The sequence below is a fragment of the Myotis daubentonii genome, chromosome 2 (assembly GCF_963259705.1).
Source record: "Myotis daubentonii chromosome 2, mMyoDau2.1, whole genome shotgun sequence".
Classification (NCBI taxonomy): domain Eukaryota; kingdom Metazoa; phylum Chordata; class Mammalia; order Chiroptera; family Vespertilionidae; genus Myotis; species Myotis daubentonii.
In genome coordinates, this window is record NC_081841.1 from 48,275,197 (window position 1) to 48,288,926 (window position 13,730).

Below are 13,730 nucleotides of genomic sequence, written 5' to 3' on the forward strand. Positions count from 1 at the left end.
AAGAGGTTACTGGATCGATTCCCAATCAGGGAACATGCCTGGATTGCAGACTCAATCCCCAGTAAAGATGGGCAGGAGACAGTCAATCAATGATTCTCTCTCATCACATAGATGTTTCTATCTCTCTCTCCCTCTCCTTTCCTCTCTCTGAAATCAATAAAAACATTATATATATATATATATATATATATATATATATATATATATATATATATATATATATTAAATGCTTCCTCGACATTTAGTCAATCTTGGGATTTTGCTGAAAGAACTAATTTTAATAACTTTGTTAGAGGCATAATAGAAAATGGATTAGCACCAGGAAGCATTTCGCTAAAGTTAGCCTCAAATCCTTTCAGTTGCTAATTATTCTAGAGTGGTTTATTGGCATGGTTTCCCTTAATCAGTGCTTGAGAGTGGCTATATTCTAATATTTAGCAATATATTTTAAAAGATAACTATACAAACCTCCTAGATTGTTGCCTCTTGCTCAGCATGCTTTTCTACAGAACTTCTCTTAGATTCCATGAGAGATTTTTCTAGAAGACGAAGGAGATGAAAGAATGGGTATAGTACAATGTGTGCAAATTACGAAGTGGCAGATAGAGCAACATTTAAAAACTCCTAATTACAAGAGCTTCCAGCAAAGGAAGCACTGAAGCGAAGAACAGCTGGGCCACCACTGGGGACGTGCTAGGATGGAGACTCGTGGGATCCCTGCCCCATCTAAGGTTCCACACTGTTCCTGAGCAGAGGCGATGTGAGCACTGCTGAAAAGGCCAGCATGCCCATGTGAAGAGGCCTGAGGCAACTGACTTAGCAACGTGGAGGATAATGCTTCAAGACCTGAACATCCGTAACCCAGGCCAAAGGTGGCCCAGGTAACAACAAGGCAGAGTAATGTCTTGGAAATATACCAGCTTCTCGGGCAGGCAGTTCTGAGTCCTGGCTCCTCTGCCTCTAGCTGTGTGTGTCTCTGTTCCTTCATAAACCTCAATTAGAATTCAAATGACATAAAATATGCAAAGTACCTGAGTATTAGGTACATGATAAATGGTCGCTGGTATTATTCATAACTAGGAAAGAGAAAAAAAAATTGTTGCATAAAGGCAAAACTTCTAGTCATGAATTTGAATCATTTATATAGAATGCATAAACTTTTAAACTTATGATGATATATTTTATCATGCAAAATAATTCTATCAACATAAGCAATTGTCATAACATGGGCGCTGTTTACATACACTGAGTGGCCAGATTATCATGACCACCCCATCAGTACTTCGTTGGGCCACCTTTTGCCTTCAGTACTGTGGCGATTCTTGTTGGCATTTACTCCACGAGATGTTGAAAGGTGATGCAAGGAATCTGACACCATTCCTGATGAATAGCACTGTCCAGTTCTGTGAGATTCGATGGTTGTGGAGCCAGCTGCCTGATGGCTTTTTTAACTTCGTCCCACAAATGCTCAATTGGATTGAGATCTGGTGATCGTGGGGGCCACCTAAGCAAGGTAAAGTCTCCCTCATGTTCCTGAAACCACTCCTGCACAATACGACCACTGTGGCATGGCACATTGTCTTGTTGGAAGAAGCCATCTCCATTGGGATACGCCATCAACATGATAGGATGAACTCGATCAGCAACGATCTTAGGTATGTTGTGCTATTCAGACGTTTATAATGATCTGGCCCTCTAGCAACTTCAGCGGGAAATTATAGCTAATTTGCCTACAAACGGCAGGTGGTCATAATAATCTGGCCACTCAGTGTATATCAGCATAGAAACACCGCCTCAGTGGTGTACTTATTATACAGGCCCTCCCTCCTCCGTATCACTTCCCAAACCAGAAAATATTTTATAGGCACCAGTGTGTTAAATAAAGTATTCTTTCTTTCCTTGGAAGAGGGAAATACTTTGAAAAAAATCTATTTTCATAATTTAAAAAACATCAGAATGATCTTATTTGTATTGAATTATTTTTGCTGGTGTGGGTAAAAATCCGTTTTCTTGCTACAAGGCTTTATTGAAACAATATGAAATTGATGTCTGATATCAAGAATTCAGTTACTTCACGCACTTTTACAACAGCCTAACATTCGGTGACTGGAGTAGGTCCAGTTTTCATAGATACATGCTGTTGGATGGCAGTTCTCCATGGATCTCAAGGCTGCTCGATAGTCTCAGCAACTCTGCACATCTTGCAAACAGAGGCACGTATCGTCTTTTGTTACAGACTATCTTTTCAAGGATATCTGTCTAGAGAAAAACTTTGACAAATAAAGAAGGTGTTTCCCACTGGGGCAGAGAACAGGCATGTCTGCTCTCCAGTGTAATGAATATAATGTCTCTCCTTGAAGCAAAAAACAGGTGTGCTTCCTGCCCATTATATAAAATTCAGGTCAGAGCTTCTATCCTGTAATGCAGCGGTTCTCAACCTGTGGGTCGCGACCCCTGAAAATACATCCTGCATATCAGATATTTACATTACGATTCATAACAGTAGCAAAATTACAGTTATGAAGTGGCAACAAAAATAATTTTATGGTTGGGGGTCACCACAACATGAGGAACTGTATTAAAGGGTCGCGGCATTAGGAAGGTTGAGAACCACTGCATGCAACCTGCTGCATGTGCAGGTGTCCTCTGGCCTTGTCATGTTGCCCTTTGGAGCTGGAATTTAGGAAACTGGTGTACAAATGCTACTATTCTGGCTACTGCTGTTCCTTTTCATAATAAACTGCCCCTTGTCTCAGACCTGAAAGACTTTTACCAGTTTCCATGAGGCTGTGGCAGGTGAACTGGTTAGCTTGCAGGTTGGGAAATCTCAGACCCTTTGCTCTTCTTGACACATAGATGGAACTTTTAATTGCTCACTAACCGGAGGCACTAAGGAAAGGCACACAGTCTAGTAAAGTGAGTGGGGACCCCAGGAAATTCTGTGATTCATTTTGCTAAGTTCAGATTGAAAGATGTCTCAATTATATCTCTCTATATAATATTAAAGGCCCTGGGAGAGGGCAGAGAAGAATGAGAAATGTGTTGTAAAGGGGAAAAGCTTTGTTGAAAAGATTTCTGCACTTCAAACTGGGAATTTCAACTTCTTGGATTCAAATTCTAACACTGCTAGTGGAGACAAGTTACTGAGATTCTCGGAAGTTGAGGTCATCTTTAAGGTCATCCCTTTCCAAGTTCTAAAGTTCATGATCCTCTATTCTGAAAGCTGTTATAATTCCTTTAAAATCAGTTTTAGCCACACAGTTTCAGCTTTGTGGAAAGCTACGCCTCTATTAGTTGCAGTTATGGTACCTGAGTTGTTAACCCATATTACCTATCAGACTTTGCTACTTACAGGATGCCAAATACTAGGAAGTCTTTTGGTGATCTAAAAATAACCCATGCTATAGAGTTGGGTACAAAACTTCCCCAGTAATTTAGCTTCAATAATGAGATTTGGGAAAAAACCTTCATTGCTGAGGGATAGTATAGGTCAGTGGTTAAGAGTACACATTTTGAAGCTAAACCATAGAGATTTCTAACTTGACTCTGGTTGGTCAATGTTGGACAAATTAGCTACCCTCCAGGTGTTTTAATTTCCTCATATATACAGCAGAGGTAATCATCATGGCTGCCTCACATAAAGCATCAAGTAACTGCTGACTTCGTGTTTGTTATTTTTGTGAGATCATGTCACAGGAGATAACTGGTCGTACAATGTTAAGGGAAATAAAGGCACAAGTCAGTAATTCCATTATGGAAGACTGTTGCTCGACTGATTGCTTGCTCAGAAGTTGAGTAGCCTAAAGGGATGAAGAAATCAACATTTCCTGCAGCTTCATCTGTAGCTGGCGGTGTGGGGAGAGGGATGAGACCCAGATGCTACCGAGTCTGACCTCTTCCTTTCCCATTTTTCAGACACCCGATACTAGTATAAGTAGAGGCAAGGTTCAGTCTGAGGAATCTTACAGGTACTGACAGGAAAAGCCTTTCCTTTCCCACCTGAAATGTTCCCATCAGATGGTTTTCCAGAGCAGCAGAGTGGGGCTGCTGCCCTCTGGTGTTCTGTCCACCATTACGCTTTAGGGCAGTGATGGCGAACCTTTTGAACTCGGCATGTCAGCATTTTGAAAAACCCTAACTTAACTCTGGTGCCGCGTCACATATAAAAAAAAATTTTGATATTTGCAACCATAGTAAAACAAAGATTTATATTTTTGATATTTATTTTATATTATTTAAATGCCATTTAACAAAGAAAAATCAACCAAAAAAATGAGTTCGTGTGTCACCTCTGACACACGTGTCATAGGTTCGCCATCGCTGCAGGATACACAGGATATGGGGCCACCTCCCACACCCACCACAGTGTGACAAAAATACCTAGCATGGCTGGTTTGCAAAGCTCGTTCACATGTTTCACATTTGGGCCTCATGCCCTTACTGTGATGGCATGAGGTAGGAAGAGCACATGATTTGAAGTCAGAATTCACTTGGTTGGTAATTCATCCAAAATGTGCTAAGTACCACCATGTGCTAGGTACTGCCCAGATCTCCCGGTGACCTCGGCTCTTTAGCCTTTAGTTAAGCCTCAGCATAAGCAAGTCTGTCTTGTTTCTAATCCTTTTTTGTGGCCAAGGTGCTTCGTTTGAGATGGGAATGAGGATTGGGTAGCGCTAAACCTGGGTGGGACTGGGGGTTTCTACAGGATTCTAATTATGATGCTTTCCTGCTGGACTGCTACATTAGCAATATGAATAGATAAAGATGCATACTCAGTGAGTCACAATCTAGCATGCCTAGGGCAGGCCAGTAAAGAGTACTGTAACCATTTGTAAAGTTGTGTGTGTGTGTGTGTGTGTGTGTGTGTGTGTGTGATCCATTATATGTTTTTAGAAACCTAAGAGGTGCTTATAACACTTCCTAGAACATGGGACTTTTTTACTGAAACAAGGTATTATTAGGTGAAGTGACATTTCATATCAACTCGTAAGTTCAAAGAAATCAAAACCATGGTAAATGATTTTTAGACTAATGATAATCAGAATATTATACCTGAAAGCACATGCGAGACACTAATAGCTATAAGCAAATAACATGGAGAATTGGCTCTAAACTCAGCTCCTAAGTGATACTCACATATAGTAAAAATGTAATTACCCATAAACTGTACTGATTATACTGATTTTAAAAAAAAAACCCTCAAAGAATGCATTTCATTTCTTTGTCAATGGTTGAGGAAACTTTAAAATCATTCATGTGTTCTTTCCTTGGGTTTCAGAACGCCTGTGGATAGTTTTCTGACCTGACTGCATCCACTGTGTGAGTCATAGGATTGGAACCACTGAGGAATGCCCACTAAAGGGTTTTCAATTAACAAACTTTAAATGTATGCATGACGTGATTTAACTGAATAATTCAGTACTGTCACCATTAAACAAGAGAAGATGAAAAATGAGTCTATGTATATAATTTAATAAACAGCAACAAAACAAACTTAAGGAAAGGAGGAACAAGGAAACAATGAGGCTAAAGAGAGATCTAATGAGTTAGAAAACAGAAAATCAAGTGAATTGATAAATCCAAAAGGTGGCTTTTAAAATAATCAAATAAAATGAGGGGGGAAAAAAGGCCCTAGAGCTCACAAATTAACTAGAATGTAAGCTACAGGACACAGTGCCTGGCATATAATGGGCACGTAATAAATATTGTTTAACTTAATAAATGGATTGAGAAAATAAGAGATTAGAAAACAATTTGGCTTTGTGTGGTGTGTAATATTGACATGTGCTTAGTCTTTGCACCAATAGGGGAGAGAAAGAGAAAATGGGAACCAATGGGTTTCTAAGGGCCATGATTGTGGTGGCACATAGCACTTCTGCCCATATTCCAGGGGGCAGAGGCATTACTTGGTTTCTTCTTAGAAGCAGTGGGGGCTGTGAAAGGCAGTCTTCCTGTGCCCAGCAGGAATTTGACCTGGTTTGGTTTCTCTGCAGCAGGCAGTGCCTGGAGGTCATCTTCTCTCCCCCTCAGCATGACCTGTCCCTCTATTAGGCCTTTACCACTTGGTGCTGTGTGCATCTTTCCATGGCTTATTTTTCCCGACCAGGAGAAAGTTCCAGGAGAAAAGAAATAATATCTTCAACTTCTTGTCCTAAACAACACCCAGCATGAGGCTCTATGTGGTCAAAAATTCCTCACTCCTACAGAGTGCATTTCAACTTACAGATTGTCTTCACAGATTTATTTATTGCTGATTGCTGAAGTAGAGGACCAGTGTTTCTGACTATGATATACAAATGTTTGGATGAGCTGCGGAAGGTTGAGCAAAGCAAATGTTTCCATTACATCCAGTTTAGCCAGCCCACATAGATATAACCTTTCACTTTCACTCCTAAAATAAACTCTACCGGGTCATGCTGTATTTTTATTTTATTACTGTTGGCATTTTATTTAAATGTTTATATTCATATTCATAAGTGAGATAGTAGGGTCCTTTTATGTGTGCTATCTTTTCTGTTTTGTATCAGGATTATACCAGTTGGAAATGAATGACCCCAAATGGTAGAGCCACACTTGGGAGTCCCCATTTCTGAATTTTTTTAAAAAACATGTTGATTTGAGAGAGAGGAAGGGAGACAGAAAGAGGGAGAGAGAGAGAGAGAGAGAAATAGAGAGAGAGAATTTGTTGTTCCACCGATTTATACATTCATTGGTTGACTCTCCTATGTACCCTGACTGAACCGCAACCATGGTGTATCAGGAAGGCACTCTAACCAACTGAGCTACCCGACCAGGGCTTGGAGTCCCTATTTCTGAGTCTCTATTGGAGGACAACTACCAGGAGAGCTGCCTGACCCAAACTGGACTGGGACATAAGAGGCAAATAAGCTTCTATTTTGGTAAGCCACTTAAATTTGGGGGTTCTTGTTACAGCGGCAAGCATTGCTTTTCCTGACTCATATAACCATTTCATCTCAGGTCCTGCCATCATCTGAAGTGATATTTTGTCTACATGAGTGACCCTTCAAAGCCTTAGTCTCACAGATCCTCTTAACCCGATTAACCTATATAGCCCCATATTCTTTAAAGCTTTTTTAATGTTACTTTTTCTTTTTCAGAGAGAGAGAGGAAAGGACGGGGGGGGGGGGGGGAGGAGAGAGACAGAGAGAGAGAGAGAGAGAGAGAGAGAGAGAGAGAGAGAGAGAGAGAGGAGAGAGAGAGAGAAACATTGATCAGCTGCCTCCTAACTGGGAGTTGAACCACTGATCTCTCAGTGCATGGTATGATGCTCAACCAACTGAGCCACACAGGCCAGTGCAAGTACCATTTCCTTTACTGCCATTTATTGACAATTTTAGAGCCTATCACTCTCTAGAGCTTCTGTTCCTCAACAATAGCAAATTCCAACAGTCACTCTGTACCACAACTGCCTTTCCCTGCAGCGCACCACTTACTTGTTCTTCAGCCCCCTCAAGGTCTCTCACACACTCTTCTGTTATACTCTTCCTGCCTTCACTTCCTTCCCTACCCATCTGTATTAGCTCGGGCTGCCCTAACAAAATACCATGGACTCGGTGGCTTCAACAAGGGAAATTTTTCAGTTCTGAAGGATAGAAGTCAAATATCAAGGCTTCAGCTGATTCCGTTTCTGGTGAGAGCTCTCTTTCTGGCTTGTGGACAGTCACCTTCTGGCTATGTCCTCACATGGCCTTTCCTTAGTGCATATGCGTGGAGAGAGGGAGAGCTCTCTTGTGTGCTTTCTTATAAGGACACCAATCCTATCAGATCAGGCCCCTGCCCTTAAGACCTCATTAAACCTAAGCTACTCCCTTAGAAGCCCCATCTCCAAATACAGCCAAGCTGGGGGGTATGGCTTCAAATATAATAAATTTTAAGGTGGCACAAACATTCAGTCATAACACCATCTTATTATTGATGACCCATAAGTTCACTCTCAAGTTAACTAGTACCCTGACTCCCTCAACTATTTGTCCTTCCATCACACCAGTTTGGAGAAACTACACATGGATCAATCCTAGGGCCCACCTTCTTTGCTCCTATACCAATCCTACTGGGTAATACTGGGGAGAAGGGGGCGGGGAGTCACACAAATCTGTAGACATGTTGTTGTTTTCAACTAGACAACCTTTTATATTTCCCTTGTCTTGTCATCTCTTTCTCTTATTTCCCATGAAGAGCTCCAGGACATGCCACAGTGGCATAAACGTCATTTTGAGCTGAAAGCATTTGACTCCCCCCTCCCTCTCTCCCTCACTCCCTTTCTTCCTTTGGTCTCAAGCCTTTGCTTTGTTCTTTATGCCTTGTCTTAACTAGGTCTTCCTTCTCTCCTTTACTGGCTTTTCTACCCTGCATTTAAACGTACCCAAACCTTCCAAATTTTAACAGCTTTCTCTTGATTCTGCATTCTGTCTTCATAGTTCAGGCTCTATCTTTTGATATACTTTACTCACACCCAAACTTCTTGAAAGAAATAGCTGAACTTCCTTATTTCTCATGTATTCCTCAACCCACACCTATATGTCTTCCTCCTCCACTTAACTCCTTGTGCCAAGGTTACCTCTTCCTAAATCCAGTGAACATTTGCATTTGGCCTTGATCTAATGCATTTGACCCTGCTGGATGCCATCTCCTCTTCCTCCCTTAGCTTCAGTGATTGTATTGTCCTGCTCTGCTTTGACTGTTACCTCTTTGACTCCTTTTCTAGCTCCTACTCTTCCAATCACTTAGAGATGTCTGTCTCCATTATTCCATCCTCTTTGCTTGCTCCATAGTCTCTGATTTGTTTTATCTATTTCCATGGCTTGAAACACTAACTAAATGCTGACTAACCACCAAAATCTCTAGCTCAGTCTTTCTTCTGAACTCCAGGCATTTTCTCCATCTTTGTACTGGATGTTCCTTCTTTGATGCCCTACAGACTACTCAAACTCAACATGTCCAAAATGAAACTCATTTCCTTCTTCCTCTAACATATTTCCCATCATGGAGAACAGCACCACCCTTTACTAAACCACCTAAATTATAAATCAGAAGGTAAGTCTTGATCTTCTCTTCTACCTTCCTCCATCTAAACAGGCAGCAATCTTGTCAGTCCCAGCATTTTAATGTCTCCCAGCTATATCTCCGTCTCCATCTTCATTACCATATCTCAATTCTTGGCCTTCATCATCTCCTCCTTGGATTACTCTTACAGTACCCTAACTAGTCTCCTACTCTCTCCTCACTGTAGTCAGAAGGATCTCTCTAAATTATATAGGGGAAGAAAAACTACTTTGCCTCTGCCCATCTTAGGTTCATTGCCTGGGGCCCTGAGAATTAGAGTAACAAAAGACAAGTTAACAAGAGAAAAACAAACAAAAGTATATTCACATGTGCAGCGTGCACAAACTGGAGAGCACTCAGTGACTATCTCAAAGGGGTAGTTAGAATCTGGGCTTATACAGCATCTTAACAAAAGAACAATAAATTTTTAGACAACTAACAAGATAAAGGAAAAGAACATTGAGTTCCTAGGGTAGTAAATTGTGGGAAGTGAGAACTAATGGGAGATAAGGGCTGGTTAGCAAAGTTTATTACGTGGACTCCTCTGGGCTGTCTCTGGGTTGATAAGGATCCAGAGTCGTCTCTGGTGATTTAATCCTGTCTTTTCGGGTACAAAGGGAAATGGGGACACATTTACAAATTTATGGCCTGCTTTTAGGCAAATGGGGAACAGCAGAGAGCTTTTCTGATATCAGCTTCCTCTCAATTGCCTTCAGCTCAAAATAACCCTTTATGCCAAAGTAAAATTTTTGAGATGACATATCTGCAACCCTTCACTTACAAATCTGCTTATATCTCTCCCACTGCTAAAATCATTCATAGGCGGACCTTATAGCTCCCAGAATAAGGTTGAAATGACGTGGGATGGCACAGAGGACCCTTCATGATTTGACTTTTGCCTACTTTCCAGCTTCTCCTCTGTAGAGTTCCCACCTCTACCCACCCTCCGCTATAGTCCTGGCAAAACCAGACTACCTGCCATTCGCTGAATGTACCACATTCTCTCTAGCCTCTCAGCCTTTTCCCATGTTACTCCTTTTGACTGGACTGGAATCCTTTTCCTCCAAGTCCACTTCATCTGAGAAATGCATTCTTTAGGGCTTGTCTTGAGGTATTAAGTCTTTAGGAAAACTTTCCTAAACACTCAGCACCACCACCCTTCTTTGCTCTCCCATATGCTTTGCACATATTTTTATTATTATCCATACGTAAGTGTGAAATGATTTGTCTGTCTAATTTCAATCAATGAAGTCCTAAAGATTATGCATCTTTAATCTCTTTAACAACCTGTCCTATTGCTATGGCCACTGTAAAGACCTCTATGTGGTTTCCCTGCTTCCATTCTTGTCTTCTCCACACCCAACTCATCTCAACATCACTACCAGAAGGATCTTTTCAGATGCAAAGTTAATTAATATCCTTTCCGTGCTTCAAGAGGATCTTTTAAGGAGGGCATAAGTGAGAACTGGTTCAGAAAGTGTTGCTTTAACATGTGAAGAAATGAATGAGGTCAAAGATGACTTCATAGAAGTGGGACTTTTACCAGGTGTTTTAGGATTGATAAGCTATCAAGCAGTGGAAAATGCTAGGGGTAACATTTGACTACCTCTTTAAGGACTTGGAATAGGCCAGATTGGAATGCATTGTTTAGATAGAACTTTGGTAGTGAACACTGGAAGCATTGTCTGGAGCCAATGGAAAGAGAATTCTGAATGCAGTCTTAAAGAGTTGCACCGCTAAATGTGCTTTATGAAAGACAGAATTGAGTTCTGCATCCAATTCCCCTACTTCAGACTAACATGGCTTCGGAAAGTTAAATGTGAAATGAAATGAAAGGAATTATTTTTAATTATAAGTATTAAATGACAGGTCATACACAGAGTCCCAAAAGGCTGAAAACTCAATGTTACAAAGATACTAGAGAAAAGTCAGAAGAGATGTTAGGATGGATAGAACAAAGAGGGCAGACAGAAATAATTTTGAGCTGCCATTTTAATATCCTGTTATAAAAATTACTGAGATATAGACTGACCTAGGAAAATTTTTTGAAAAGAAAACCATTAGTTACATATTTCACTAAAGCCAGTGCCTTGTTTAAATGTTTAACATTTAAATGTATATCAATGCTAATCTTAAATAATCATAGTCTCAAAAATAATTAAACCGATAAGAATTTTAAAAAGTTAGGGTAAAAAGTGCCATGATGTAAAGAGGGGGAAAAATGTGTTACAAAGTATTTTTATCTTCAGAGAAAATGATAGGTTGTTTAAGAGGATGCTCTGTTGTGTAAAAGCTGGGTTATCAAATCAAATGCTTCAGAGAAAGGCCCTTATTCTGTGTGCCACAGAATAAATACTTCTGCCTTAGGAAAAGGTACCCTTTCATAGTATGAATCATCTTCAACTGGCTAATAATTAAACCAGTGATTTTTAATTTTTTTAACTATTAGAAGACTAGAAAAGGTTGAATTAATGTAGTTTATGTTATTAATTTTAAAGGCTTTTTAGAACAATGTACTGAGAATTGGTATAAATTTCCTGACCTACAGATTGAAAAACTTCATGCGGTTGCAGTATGTCAATCAGTCAACAAATGTCTTGCCATTAAAATAAATCTGAATAGTGATGTGCTAATGATCTATGTATTTTGCAAAACTAGTTTAAGGTTACAGAGTTATTTCTCAGGAACATATTAATTATTAGCTATCATGATTCTGAATGTGAGTTGTGACAATGTTATAGGATATTTTATGAACCTAAAGGAATGTTTAAGTTTAGGTAAAATGGAGGTGGGGTGAATTGAATGTGCTTACCTCCCTCCTCCCATCCGGTGGAATGACATTAACTGAAATGGCAGCAGCCTCAGAAGTAGCACAGAAGGTAATCTGTGCTGGTAACACACCACCCAAGAAAGGCTGGTGATAGCAATGACAATGTCAGAAGTTGAGGGGAATGATAAAACAATGTGTTTTCAGACTATAAAATGCCACATATTAGCAGACTCCAAACTATGAGATTCTAAAGTATAATCATCTGGGACAATAGTACTAAAGCTTTTCTCCACTAGAACTAAAGTTATAAAACAAGTAGTGATTTAATAATAAAAAAAAGAATTAGACAGAGAGAGACAATGGGAGCAAAAGAAAGGAAAGAAGGGAAAAGATACATGGGAAAGGAAGATAAAAAAATGAAAAAGAACTGACAATACTTCGTGCTAAATTCAGTGGACTTTTTTGCATCAGAACAAAATCAAACATAAGATTATAAACATGAATAATATGTATGAATACAAATTCTGTAATCACTGTCAAAATGATAATGCCACTCCTATTTTAGAAACATTTTAATTGGACACATTCAGTTAATTTTTATTCAGCTGTCAGTAAATACTTTCTGGAAGTTGCTAGAAGGTGATCTGAATGTGAACATTTAAAATAATGAATAAGCCCTGGCCAGTGTTGCTTAGTGGTTAGGGTGTCCACCTGCACACAGAGGGTCTCCAGGTCAAGGGCCCATACCTGGGCTGCAAGTACATTCCCTGGCCAAGTTGGGGTGGGAGGCAACCAATTGATGTCTCTCTTTCTCTCTCTCTCTTCTCTCTCTCTCTCTCTCTCCTTTCACTCTCTCTAAAAAGCAATGGGAAAAATATCCTTAGGTGAGGATTAACAAAAAGTAATAATAACAAAATAATGAATAAATAACCTTAATACATCTGTAAGCATAAAGATGAGCATGTGAGCTAAATAGCTTCAATGTCTACTTTTTGGTACAGGTATCAAGGTGTTACTAGACCTGGTATGTGTAGGCTATGCTTCCTGTTTTTCCAACAAAAAGGTTAGGTTTATGATGAATATCTTCCATCTTAAAGAGTCTTCCTGGGCTAATAGTAACATCTGTTCCTGAGATGACTGGTGGGACCAGAGAACAGAGTGCTGTCTGTGGTGGGTTGATTCAGACAAGCTCAGGGAGGTATTTGGCCCTTGAGCTCACACATTGAAAGTTCCCCAATGCAATGGCAAGCATTCTTAATTCTTCTATCACAAAGTGTGTGTGTGTGGAGGGGGCGGGGGGAATGGTGTGCTAAATTGTCTATGTACCTGGCAGCACGTGGCCTTGTCACTGACCACTGATAGACAGAGGATGGTAGGTCAAGCATAGTCTTTGGATCCAGGGATGTGAGATCACATCCCATGTGTGTACTTACCAGCTATGTTATGTAACCTCAGGCAATTTTTCCCACCTGCAAACAGATCTCCTGATGCTTACCTCACAAGGATGACATACTTCTTTGCAGTTACGCAAGCCACACCCTGGCACTGTGCCAAACACACAGACCACAGTCACTGGGACCCACAGCAATCACTCTTTGCAACTCTAATACATTGCTGCTCAGATTTCCATGATTGGCTAGAATGAAGCTAAAAATTATAAGATCTAGTGATATCTGGATGCCTACTTCCAGAAAAAGTTATGCTAATACCAAGTTTAGAATATTAATAATGAATCAAAAAATATAGAAGCCAATTAGAGCATAGCCAGGGACATTGAAAGCTTATAAACTTGGGTTCTGATCTTAAGATCCTTCTTAATGGCCACATGGCCTTGGGTGAGTTACTAATTTCTTTCCATTTTCTCCTATGTACAATGGAGCAACAGTACTTATTCGTG